The sequence below is a fragment of the Rhinichthys klamathensis genome, unplaced genomic scaffold, assembly GCF_029890125.1.
Source record: "Rhinichthys klamathensis goyatoka isolate OS25496 unplaced genomic scaffold, OSU_Roscu_1.1 h1tg000040l_1, whole genome shotgun sequence".
NCBI lineage: Eukaryota > Metazoa > Chordata > Actinopteri > Cypriniformes > Leuciscidae > Rhinichthys > Rhinichthys klamathensis.
The window spans coordinates 13163732-13177486 of record NW_026606587.1 but is presented as its reverse complement, the minus strand read 5'-3'; the positions used below and the strand labels follow the sequence as shown (position 1 = coordinate 13177486).

The 13755-nt window shown below is 37.5% G+C and overlaps 1 pseudogene; it reads left to right on the top strand.

The window, feature by feature from the left end:
- The first annotated feature begins 4898 nt into the window (after positions 1–4898).
- LOC130081789 (uncharacterized) lies at positions 4899–7956 on the top strand (annotated as a pseudogene).
- Positions 7957–13755: the final 5799 nt, after the last annotated feature.

The window sequence follows — 13755 nt, the reverse complement described above, 5'->3', positions numbered from 1 at the left end:
CAAGCAAACGAAGAAGCATTTGAATGCATTTTAATAACAGACAACATAAAGGCAGAATGTAGAGTTTGTAAGGTGAAACTGTCATATCGAGCAGGGACGACCTTTAACAACCTTATAAATGTGTTCTGTTTTAAGTGTGATGTGCTTAGAATGGTTTTATTTTGAATAGTTCAATATAAATTAAATTAATTTGGCAAATGCGTTTCCATCTCCCATTATTCGCATTAAAGCTGCAGTAGGGAGTTTTGACAAAACGTTGACTTAGCCTGAAAATGTGAACAAGCACAACTTCCAGGTCCCACCCCCTTGCTCTCTGCTGCGCTACAGCCCTCCCTCCACAGCTCGTCCTCCACAGCGGAGCCTGTCGTGAACGCGCAGGCTAGTAAACAGGGCCAACGATGACGGCAGATAAAAAGTGATATGGCACATTCACTAATAGGGACTAAACGTCAACAATATGCTTTACATTGACTATGGCCTGCCCATACTTTGACTACAAACTTGGTCCTCAAATCATTATGTATTTTGCAATAGCCTACATGTAACTTTATAACGTTGCACTCTTTCTATAAGTTATAAATAGCTAGTTAATATAACGGTAACTAACGTTACAGTATGTAAGTAATTATTCTAGCGATATATAATGCTAGATAAGGTGTGCTAGTACCGTACATTATTTCAGCAACATGACAAGCCAGTGAATTAGCAGGTTTCAATTGTTGCTTAGCAGAGTGCGTGACATTTTATCTAGCACTACATGTTATGCGGCTAGAGTTTTGACACCGAGTCAATGGGCTCTGTGTAATTCTTTCTTTTTCGCTTGTTTATCGTCATCGGTCTTTTTCCTTTTACCTCTTTGTTTGATGAGCAGGTGTCACTCGAGAATTGGCAGTTTAGGTTGTTTCTCCATCATAAGCACAGCTGCAGCACGCCGGCAATCTTGAGTTTGAACGACGGCTCGCGCTGTGCAAGAGAGGGGTGTGATCAGCGCGTACACGAGCGTGATTGACACTGCTGAGACATTCCTCCTGGCTCTGATTGGTTGTTTCGGACCGGGAGCGTGTATTTCTTGCAAATGGCAATAGGACCACTGGGAGGAGCTTGATTTTTACACAGATTATCTGTCTCATATTCTACTGTCAGGACATAATGACAGTTTTAGCAAATACATGTTTTCATATGTTACCTACAGGAGCTTTAATCCTTTTTCGCACAAGTCAAAAACCACCTCAAGCGAGTGTGGAAACTTTATTGCGAGACACTACAGGTGAATAGGGCAACATTTTTAAATAATAGATATCACCATTAAACTTTCTCAGTTGATTACTTACACAAGTATATAAAAAAATGTATTACAAGTTTTTGAAATTTGTGCAAATTATGCATTATCTCATTAAATATGCATAATTTTGCATATATTTTCGGTAGATAGATCTGAACATATGACAAAGCCAGGTGCAAAATTATTTTTTCATTTTGTTTACACACGAGATGAAAAAATAATTTCAGAGGGATTTCAGGATATATGCTTTCATTACCTAGGAAATCAAAATATACCATACTGTCCATAGCCTTAAATCAATTCTCGCCATATTTTTTTTATTAAAATGTCACATAAATCAGGCCAGGAATGATTTATAAACAAATCCCTCTGAAAATATCTTCAGAATACTGCTAAGTGTATAACTGGAAGGTTTGGTGTACATAGGTGCTACACAGGCTGAGATGTTTCTACTGGAGAATGACAAACAACTCATTTTGAGAAAACAGCATTTAAAGATTTGTAATGTAAAAATTCATACTTTTTTTTAGTGGAAACAACTATTTACATACACAATATCTTATCAAATCATTAGCAACAACAATACAAACCACCTAAATCACATTACAACTTATAATACACAGCATTTATGGCCTTCAACTGAACAGAAAAAGTGTCAAAAACACACATCTAAATGTCAGAGCACGTCACGTGATGCATCTAAACGAATCACGTTGTCAGAAATTGACAACAGCCAATGAGATTTCGGTTTTAGAGTTAAACGCCCATTGTACTTTCACGATTGGTGGCTGATAAAAAGGAAATGACCATATTTGTACAGATCGCCATCGCAGAGCATGTTGATTTAGAACAACTTTTTGTTGAATTTAGGAGAAATCTACAGACGCAAACAGACAAAGTGTAGTAAAATAAAGACCTAAATGTGTATTTTGTAAATGTTTTCACCACAAGTCTGAAAGACGACATGTTATTGAAGACAAATAGCCCAAAATCTCAAAATTGACCAGTGAAAGAAAAAAACATGTTTTTGCCTGTGCTGTTACCAATACCCAGTGGTGGAGGAAGTACTGAATCTCAGTACTTAAGTAAAAGTACAAATAACCAGAGACATATTTACTTTAGTAAAAGTAGAAGTACCACAATGACAACCCTACTTAAGTAAAAAGTAAAAAGTACCTGATTTTAAATGTACTTTAAGTATTAAAAGTAAAAGTACTTGCATAACAATTTATTCTCTTAATGTCTATATTCTAATGATTAATAAAACAGTTAATTCTAACTCATTCAACCTAATACTCATATAATGATGTTCAATATGATGGAAAAGCAGTTATATTTTAAGTTTTTGTCACCATTTCTGAACAAGCTTGCAATTAGGCAATATACACATCAAGCTTGCTATATACCCTTACTATATACGGTGTGTATATATATATATATATACACACATATTATGTTAAAACGACGTATATGACGGCGTTTGGCTGTAAACGCGATTAATTTATGGCGTAATTCTGAACCTCTTGGCTTGCCATACTAATTCTAACCAAACGTATAATACACACGCACCCCACATCACTACTAAACCTACCAATGCGTTTCCTATGCATGTAAAAACTAATTTCCGCGTATAAATTGCACGATAAACACACTGCGTGCTATACCGGGTTGATATATCTATGGCAACCAAACTTCACTGGTGAGACAGAAATGTGCGATGAACGGACGGTCAGGATGACGTTTTGACAGGGGAAAACTGATCAGAAAATTTAACGAAAATGTAACAGAACGTTGTAGAAATGTAGTGGAGTAGAAAGTATAATAATTGCTGCAAAATGTAACGAAGTAAAAGTAAAAAGTATGCACTATTGATTCTACTTAAGTAAAGTACTGATACGTGAAAAATGTACTTAAGTAAAGTAACGAAGTATTTGTACTTCGTTACATTCCACCACTGCCAATACCATCACTTGTTTCTGACGCTATACTTCAAAATGTGCATAAAAACAGGGTGTTGGAAACATAGCTAATTCTTTCATCTTTCATTTCTTTAATTTGGAGATTTGAAATTAGCAAATGTTTTGTCAATCTCTTTTCTTTAGCCTGTCAAAGAGGGGACTACATTGCAAAAGCCAACTCGCGACTATATCATACGGTTATATGACTGTTTCATCATGAAAGACCAATACGTGATGATAATGGAACATCTTCCTGGCTATGTGAACTTGCGTGAGTTTAATAGAAGGAAAGGAAGGTGCCTGACTGGAGACACGGTGGAACAAATCATGTGGCAAATCGCTCTGGCAATGCGTTACTGCATGAATCATGGGGTTTTTTACCCAGTAAACCTGGAATCGATACTGATCAACCCAAAAACCCTGATGAGAAAATTAGCAGACTTTGACGAAGTTCACTTTGAAAGTAAGTTGGCTTTTTGAACACAGATCACTGATGACTGGTGATGTTTTACTGAACACTGGAAATGTATTGCTTACAGGAAGTAAAAGCGAGCCTGATGAAGTGAAAAAAGCTGAATTATTCTTTGGATACATACTGGATTGTCACCAATCATGTAAAATATCAGGTTGGGGATCAACTATTCCTGTCCCAAGGTAAGATCGATAACAAGAACTAAGTGGAAACAACATTGCTTGAAAAATATAAAGCGAGTCTGACATAAAATGACAGTAAAATGATAAGTGTCAAACCTTGATGACGAATGAGCAAAGTGTGAAACACAGGGGACTGATAATGAATGTTAGCAGTGATTAAATGTTCATGTCATAGTAACAGCAACAAATGCTTTGTATTTCATGGTAACAAGAAAGGTCAAACGTGATTAATCTGCTCTCTTCTGAAAACTTTCACAGATTTCCAGGAGCTTCGTCAGCAGCTTAAGGAAAAGAGGCTATTCCACAACTTAGACTACGGCTGTATGATTGAAAATAATCCTTTCCCAGAGTGGTCACGTCCGTAACGGAGTTTCATGTGTCCTTGTCCATGTTCCTATGGGACATCGTACGAAGTTTAAAACATTTAAATAGACACATCATGTAGTAATTAATGTATATGAATCTTAGTTGATTAGGCTATTAGAACTGGTTGCTGAGACAGAGACGGCAATTAACGCCATGTTTGATTTGTGGTCGTGGTGTGCTTATTCAATTCATTCGAGTAGCCTGTATAGTGAACAAAGCTTAAATCATTTAAAAATACATACAATAATATACAATATCCTATTTGAGTTGATATTACTCTTGCCAAGCTGTGGTTTCTGAGAGATGCACGCATAGACGGATTTGCGCTCGTTTAATTTTTACTCTCACTCATTCACTTCACTCATTATTGTATTGATATTTTAGATAAGGTTCGGGAACACCCCTAATCTACTCCAGTAAAAAAAAAAAATAATCTGGAGGATGACCCACCCACATTTATTTTGCTTCCGACGCCCATGCATCAGTCCCTGAGAGTACCTTGCATCTGTTCAGTCGGGAATGCTACAGTAAAAGCTTTACCCAGAAGAACAACAGCTTCATCACACATCTGAAAGCTGTCTAATGACAACCAAAGGACTTGATGTGATGATCTAGTCTGTGGCACTCCTGTAAAGAAAATGGACGTTTCTGAAAATAACAACCCAGATCAGCAGGTGGAGGCGCCTCATAATGGAATGGAAGAGGAGGAGCTTCACCGTTCTGATCGACAACGGAACCCCACGGAGAAGATGCGTGCATATAAAAAGGAGGAGGCCCTGAAAAAGGAAAAAAGATTGATTCAGCTCTACGAACAATGGAAGGACCGGGCTCGCAACACAAGGGCAGAGCTAAAAACAGACGTTAGTGAGAGCCAACTGGTAGCACTTATTAATGCACTGGAGAAGGGAAGAGATGATGTCATGCACGTCTACCTAGAAATTAGAGATTACATTGCTCCATCCAGTGACGCCAGACGCAGAATTGATACTTGTGAAGCTGTGACGAAAGATATTTCCAAGATCATTTTTGACAGAATGGCATGCCTTGAGGACTTTGACCGAGAAAATGTAAAGCACAGCCTTCGTGAGTTACTCCATCACGATTATGCTTGCTCTGTCTACGGATCCACAGTCTCAGGGTCTGAAGAGGGGGAAAAAAACTATTCGAGTGTGGATTAGAACCCAGAACCTCTGACACGCTTGGCAATAATTCTGCCACTAGACCATTTCAGCACATGCGTATAAACCATGCTGGTGTTCGGGGTCGTTCTGCATTCAGGCATTGGGCTTTCTGCATGTAATGCGATGCATTCGCATCCTTCGCGTCTTTAAGCTGATGCAGCATGTGTTCAGTGTGAGAGTTCTCAAACACACACTCCGCGCCAGTGCGACGGCTCTCTGCACGGTTCCTTCTAATACTCTTCAGCTGCACACTCATCTTCGGTACCATGGCTTATTACGCAGAATTCTACCTAATTAATATGGACTCTTCATTTCTTGCCATTCCCTCCAGTTGTTGGTGGGCAGTGGTCACACTGACCACAGTGGGTTATGGAGACATGTATCCCGCAGAGATGTATAAAGTACTAGAGACACAGACTTGAGTAAAAGTACAAGTGCTCTATCAAAAAAGTGACTTGAGTAGAAGTTGAAGTGCTCTTTAAGCACCATACTTAAGTGGAAGTACTAAAGTATTCAAAAAAAATTGTACTTAAGTATTGCAAGTAGTTTTTTTTTTTAAATTTACTACTCAAGTACTGAAAGTAAAAGTACAAGTATTGTATTATGTAGTAAAGCATCTCACCCTTCTCTTCCCTGCTTGTGCCTTTTTTCTCCACAGCTTATTGGGTATTTATCTGCATGTTACAGCGATATCTGAAAGCTTTGTTTATGTCAGGGACTTCCTGGAATGTCACATATGGCTCTTCTTCATATGGACTAAATGTGCACAGGGCGCCCTCAGGCTGCCGGTATGGATTGAAAATACAGTATATCAGAGTATCCAAAGCAGGGCTGAGCCTGGTCAGTACCTGGATGGGAGACCTTCTGAGAAAACCAGGTTGCTGCTGGAAGAGGTGTTAGTGAGGCCAGCAGGGGGTGCTCACCCTGTGGTCTGTGTGGGTCCTAACGCCCCAGTATAGTGACGGGGACACTATACTGTCAAAAGAGCACCGTCCTTCGGATGAGACGTTAAAACCGAGGTCCTGACTCTCTGTGGTCATTAAAAATCCCAGGATGTTCTTCGAAAAAAAGAGTAGGGGTGTAACCCCGGCATCCTGGCCAAATTTGCCCATTGGCCTCTGTCCATCATGGCCTCCTAATCATCCCCATATACTGATTGGCTTCATAACTCTGTCTCCTCTCCACCAATAAGCTGGTGTGTGGTGGGCGTTCTGGCGCAATATGGCTGCCGTCGCATCATCCAGGTGGATGCTGCACATTGGTGGTGGTTGAGGAGATTCCCCCTTCAATGTAAAGCGCTTTGAGTACACAGAAAATTATTATTATTATTATAAAGCTCATAATAATTTCATCGGCCCATTTTGGGTATAAATCCAATAAATATTATTCCTCTCTATAGAGATCTGACGTAATCTATGGAAATCTATCAATATTTGTCAAAAACTGCACAAGCTAAAAGCCCGAGGGACATTGTTTTGTCAAGCGCTTTCATGACGACTACATAGGAGGTTTTTTTTTTTTTAATGGGAGCGGCTGACGCTCATAATTCATATTAAAGGTATCGACTCATTTTTTCATTACATAACTCCTGACACAAATTAAGACATAACTGTCACTAAGTTTCTCAGAATACAATAGTGGTCAAATACTGAAACTTGAGTCTTATATCTTTTTAATGATGTATAGTTTGTCAAGGTACTAACATTAAATCTAATAGTAACTTTGAACTATTAAAAACAAAGAACGATTCAGTGCGCCGGCGTCCTCGCAAATTCTATATGAATTGTCTTTCACCTCGACAAATGAAAACATGGACTCTAAGTAGGGCCAGGGGTCTCCTTCCTCACCGCCACGATCACTCGAAGTTGAATGGTGTTTCTGGTTCTTTCATCTCGAAACAAACTAACAAATCTCAAGTGTTTTCAATGGAGGCAGGCAGCAGAGCGAAAGGCAGAACAGGAGCACACGCGGTCTTCTTGATCGCTTGATTCCCTCAATGATGAGCAAGCTTCATCAAACCTGGTGACAGAGTCATCTACCGCTCTGGCAATGATTATGTGGGTTTGGAATGATTCGTAACATTTTTATAATTGTAATGAGTAAAAAATTTATTGGAGTAAAAAGTATTAAACTCATCAAAAATATGTACTGAAGTAAAAGTGGAAGTAGGACAAAAAATAATACTCTACCAGAGTACAGATACAGCCTTTTAGTACTTAAGTACAGTAGTGAAGTAGTTCTACTTCGTTACTATACATCTCTGCGTAACAGTTCAAAGCAAGTGTGTAGCCATTCTCTGTGCAGTGGTCGGGGTTCTGCTCATCATCCTGCCTGTGCCCATGATCATCAACAACTTCATCAAGTTCAACTCCCTGCTCAAGACAAAGTATTCAATGCCTAGAAGGAAGGAGAAGAGAGTCCAGTCTACCGCTTAGAGCGGCTAAATAGAAACCGAGGTATCAAGGAAACATGTCAAGTTATCTTTTATTACGTGTGTGTGTGTCTTTTGCAGAATCTGTGTGAGAGCCACCAGAGTCTTAAACTGGAGGATAAATATCATTACACATCATTCCTAATGCCTAAAGATTCCGACCCCTAATATTTAAACGTGTCACAGAAGTAATTCCTGTACTCAGCTCCTTAGCTGTTTTTGGATTGTTTTTATGTGGCGCTACAAATGTATAAAATGGATATGCAACCAATACTAAACCTACACATATGGTCAATACATTCACTGCATTACAGTGCATTACATATATATCACACTGTGCATGTTTAAAGAGCTTTGAGCCTTGAGTTTCAAAAAACCCTTTGGGGTCCCACACAAAAAACATTTCAGCCATATCAGACAAGAAATTTGTGGGCTGAGTTTTCCCTTATGATTATTGACTGAAATTTGTTAAAGATATTTCCAGTTGCAGATGTTTGAATGGAAGGATTCCCTGAGGACTTTTGAAATTGTTGTTTTTTGTACTTTGGACTTTTTATCGTTCATACATGATTGATTTGTAATGCGTTTTATACCTTGTTGGTGTTTTTGAAGTGTGTGTGCATTTTATTAAAAGGATATCAACTTTTTCCTACGTAGGCCTATGTCTTGTTTTATATTTTAGTGATGTCACCACCACGTATTACTGGTACTTCATCACAAATGTCTTGCATAGGCTATATAAAAGAGAAAATTATTTCCTCCAGATGGATGCTACGTTATATGTAAATGCTGGCTTGTTTTAAATATCATACTACACTTTCTGTTTTTGCAGTTTTTATGTACTGAGCACAGTATGCAAGTTTTAAGTGTGCATGAAACATTGTTTTTCATGTAGTTATATTGCATGCTGTAACTTTCAAATGGATGTTGTGTGTTGCAGATAACGGAGAAAGAATCAGATGATAAAGTGCTCTGATAAACAGTGTCAGGTGTTTTTTTAATAATTATTATTATTTACATACACTGTAAAAAATAATCCTGTAAAAAAACGGTAAACTACTGGCAGCTGTGGTTGCCAGCATCATACCGTAACAATACGGTGTGTTACTGTTTTTGTGTTACAGCATATAGCTGTTAAATTAAAGTTTTATACTGTAGCTGACAATAGGTATTTAGCTGTTAATTTCAAAAACAGTAACACACCCTATTTTTGCGGTATGATGCTGGCAACCACAGCTGCCAGTAGTTTACCGTTTTTTTACAGGATTATTTTTTACAGTGTAGTCTTACACTTAATGTGGGAAATAGGGTTCCATCTGTGAAATATGTTGTGTAATCAAAATGTATTTCAATACAAATATGTTAAAAGTCACACATCATTGGTTGTATTTCGCATTTTATATTTGTGTGTGTGTGTGTGTGTGTGTGTGTGTGTGTGTTGCTTCCAAGACATAAAATAATCGGATAACCCCATTTAACTTGATGGTTAAGTGTGACTGGTTGAAGATTGTTACAGAATGTTTGTTCACTATGTGTTTCGTGTGTGTGTTAACAAATAGAAATCAGGTTCTTTCTGTGGGTGTAAAAAAGGCACAATATGCAATGCTCTATTTGCCCGTGGTTATAATTTATTTCAAAGTAAAAATCCCAAATAAAGAAGACCATCACCCAGGGTTACATGTAGCTGATCCTTTTTTTAGATTATTTTCAACTACAGTTAGAGTAGTTTAAATGGAACTTAGTTGGGCCAAAGGCAGCCGGGGAAACCCTGTTTTATGGCCTGCCATGATCGTTGGAAGAAGGCCATGATGAAGGCCATGATGATTCTTCCCTTGTTCGTGTTTTGCATGTTGTCCTCTGAAAGTTCTCTCGGGGTTAAACGAGGCGTAACCACAACTCCAAAGTTTTCCACCTGGAAATTGAGAAACTCATGCTCAATGATTACTGAATTACAGAAATGATTACAGAAATATTATTATGGTTTGAGGGCAAAAAAGAAAAATGCTGAAACAACATCGAAACACTTCAATTGTCAGTAAAAAATGTCAATTAAATATTTTGTAGCCAATAGAACTCGTTTGTTTACCTCTGGTTCTCTCGGGGTTAAGCGAGGCGTAACCACAATTGCGTTTTCCAACTGGGAATTGAGACACTGATGCTCAATGATGGCGACGTTCTCTGTTCCAGTCCCTGGTTCCAGTCTGGGTGTTTTCATAGCTTCCCACTCCTCCTCCTGTATCGCACACTCAGACATCATGTTCTGTAGATTTATATGGAAATATTATTTAAAAGTTTGAGGGCAAAACAAATGCTGAAACAACATTGAAACACTCCAATTGTCAGTGAAAAATGTCAGTTACATATTTTGTAGCCAAAAGAACTTGTTAGTTTACCGCTGGTTTTTAGGCCTATAGTCCATTCAATGAAAACATTTCATCTATTTTCCATTTTTGACATAGGCCTACCTATACTGTAATGTGACAGCAATGACATTAATAATGTTACATAGAAGCTGATGCTCTGAAGCTGGCTTGATTTGCCTAATTTTATTCATTTGATTTTTTTAGTAGGCCTATTATTTATTTCAAAGATGTTGTAGTGTTTACGCATTTGGACATTTACTTCTTTAAAACAAACAAACAAATACATAAATTGTCATGAAGAATGTTTTTGAGCCAGCTGTGAAAGCACCTGCTGTAGCCAGTTCTGACAGGTTTTTGGTTTTCTAAAGTCTAAAATCGGAGTCGCACATTACTTTTACAGTTTACTATATCTGCCATATCTTTATTTTCAGACTTCATAGCGATGTGAAATGGGTCGGAATGAACTGAACTGAACATAGCAGCTAGATGACGTCATGCCGTTTCCTTATTGGCTGACGGACATCGCAATCAAAAATTCACCTGCAGGGGGGCGGGTCTCTAGCGCATGACGTCATGACACAGGTGGAAGTGTACATTTTCAACATAAGAAAATCAATAAATAAACAAGTGGGAAATATTTTGGACTCAGTATTTTTCTTCAATTTGTCACATTACAACATTTTTATTGGTAAATCACAGAGGGCATAAAAAGATTGGTATGTTTACATAAAAAATTTAAGATATGGCAAACAAAGAAGAAATTCATCCGTATGAAATTCATCAGTTTTAGGTGTATAGCTCCATTTTAACTACAAAACTTTTCCACATTTTTTATTTACCAGACCAGATCATGTGACACGTAAAACACGGCAAGAGTGACTAAATCGTTTTACATAATTTTGTTCAGCAATTGTTACTTAGGTTTATATATATATATATATATATATATATATATATTATTATATATGGGGGGTCCCCGGCGTCACATTCGATTCCAAATAGAACATTGCTCTATATAGGCTAGCTCTCTGCCATATCTTTATTACTTTTCCGAATTTAGCCAAAGAATAGCGATGTGAAAAAGGAACGAAATTATATGAAAAATAGATGACGTAACGTTCTGCGCAATCAGAAATTCACCTGCAGGTGGGCGGGTCTCTAGCGCATGACGTCATGACGCTTAGAGCGCGCAAGATACCGCTTACATTACTTCATTTGGATGGTTGTTCAGTTTAGCTCAAGTAGTAGAGAGAGCGACGCTGGCATCGCAAGTCAGCGAAAAGTCTAATTTGTACTAGGCCTACGACTACTTAAACGGATGAAAGTGATGATGACTACTGGTAGAAGTAGAGTATATAAAGTGTCTGCGAGTATAGAAAAAAGTGGACTATACAGTGCCTGCGAGTAGACTCTGTGACTGCGAATAAATGTGCACTACATTCAGCTACTGTATAAACTGTTTACGAGTATGGGGAAAAAAGTGGTACTACATACAGTGCCTGCGAGTAGACAGGATTGCAGGCACTGTATACAGTAGCCTATGTTATAAAATGTTATGTTTTACAGTGAAAAATAAATGTGATTGACTTACCTTGTGTGGCTTTGGGAAAGTAGATGAGAGAAACAGCTGTCAGGTATTCCAGGGGATCCTGAGACCTAAAGTTTGCAACATCTTGGTTATACATAACTCGCGCAATATTAATATTCTCGCGCATTAGTAGCCTAGGCCTAATATATTCTTTTGTAAAAGTTTTACCCTTCAGCGTCCACTAGATGTCGCATAAGTGACTTCGGATTGTGAGTAATGTGTCAGAACTAAACTAAAGGGTAAAACAGGGTAAAAAAAAACTTTTAAAAATTGAATATTTTGAGAGAAATGGATTAAAGTCACTGTCACTGATATCTTTTAAGCCCTAATAAACGTTATTGAGCAAAAATCCTTGAAAGTGTTTCTTCAGTAGCCTACAGTACAAACTACTTATATTATTATATTATATTACACTATCATTAAAATTAGTTTATCACAACTGTGTTCGCATCCATTCTTTTACTTCTTAATTCAGATGGTGGCGCCAATATTCTGATAAAAAAATCTGTGTTTTGCATATTTCCAAAAAGAAATGAACTTAACAAGAATTAAGTTATCAAAGAAATTTATTTCCATATTATCAGAATCAGAAAGAGCTTTATTGCCAAGTGTGCTTGCACACACAAGGCATTTTCCTTGGTACTGAAGCTTCCAGTGCACATATATACAAATACAAATACAACAAGAAACAAAGTAATACAAATTCTAAGAATAAAATTATAAAAAATATGAAAATATTATAAAAAATATAAGGTCACAGTTGGTTTAGTCAGAATAAACATTTACAGATTATGAATATGTACAGTATTTTGAATAGTATGAATACATATAAATAGCACCTGAATTTGGAAGATATTGCACTAAACAGTGGGAGTATTGCACTTAGGCATATATGCCCCGGGAGGTATGTTAACTGTTCAGAAGGGAAATGGCCTGTGGGAAGAAACTGTGAGTAGTCTGTGATGATTCTTCCTCACTCTGGAAGAGTACAGGTCCTGGAGGGTTGGCAGGGGGGCACCATAATCCTCTCCGCAGTCCAGACTGTCCTAGTCTCCTGATGTCTGATTTGGTAACTCAACCAAACCAGACAGTGATGGATGTGCTGTGCATAAAACAGACTCAATGACGGCTGAGTAGAACTGAATCAGCAGGTCCTGTATGGAAGCAGAATAGTCTCAAATATAATTCACGCAAGAAACATGATTCACAAGTGCGTAGACAATTTCACATGCGTGAAACCTAATTCACATACGCAAAAAAAAATCACGTGCGTGAAAAAAAATTATATTCACAAAAAGCAATTCACATGGCAAAATAAAATTACATATTCATAAAAACATTTCACAAATGCAAAACACAATTCGTAGATATACAACTGTTCACAAAAACCTTTGAATGTTTAAAATGTACGAGAGTGTCCTTGAATTTGAATGTGCAAATCGTCATTCACGTACGAATCGCCTTGGATGTGTGTGTGTGTATTTTTCAATATAGACTCGGATATTGTATAGCTACAGTCCCCCACCCAGTCTCCCGCAATCTCAGACCCCTCGTTTTTCGAGACAGCGCACCCTTATCCAAATGCCATTGAAAACAATTTTTTTAAAAAAGTTATCCAAATAAATATTTGCGTTCCCTGCTTAATGCATGTGCCAAAAAAACTCATTGTGTTACTGATGGAAGGGATACAATTACAGATTGAACTATCTTCTGAAAAATATTATGTGATATTATATTGCTACAATGTTTTTTTTAATTCAAATTCCAAGTTTTCTTTCAGTTCAACCTATAATGCTCTAATTAACATTATACCATGCTAACATTACAAAACCTGTTTTTTGATATTTTGAATGCGAAGCAAAACTCAAATAAGAATAGACAAAACACCAATAATAAACAATTCTGTACTTTATTTACCGATCACCTAAACAT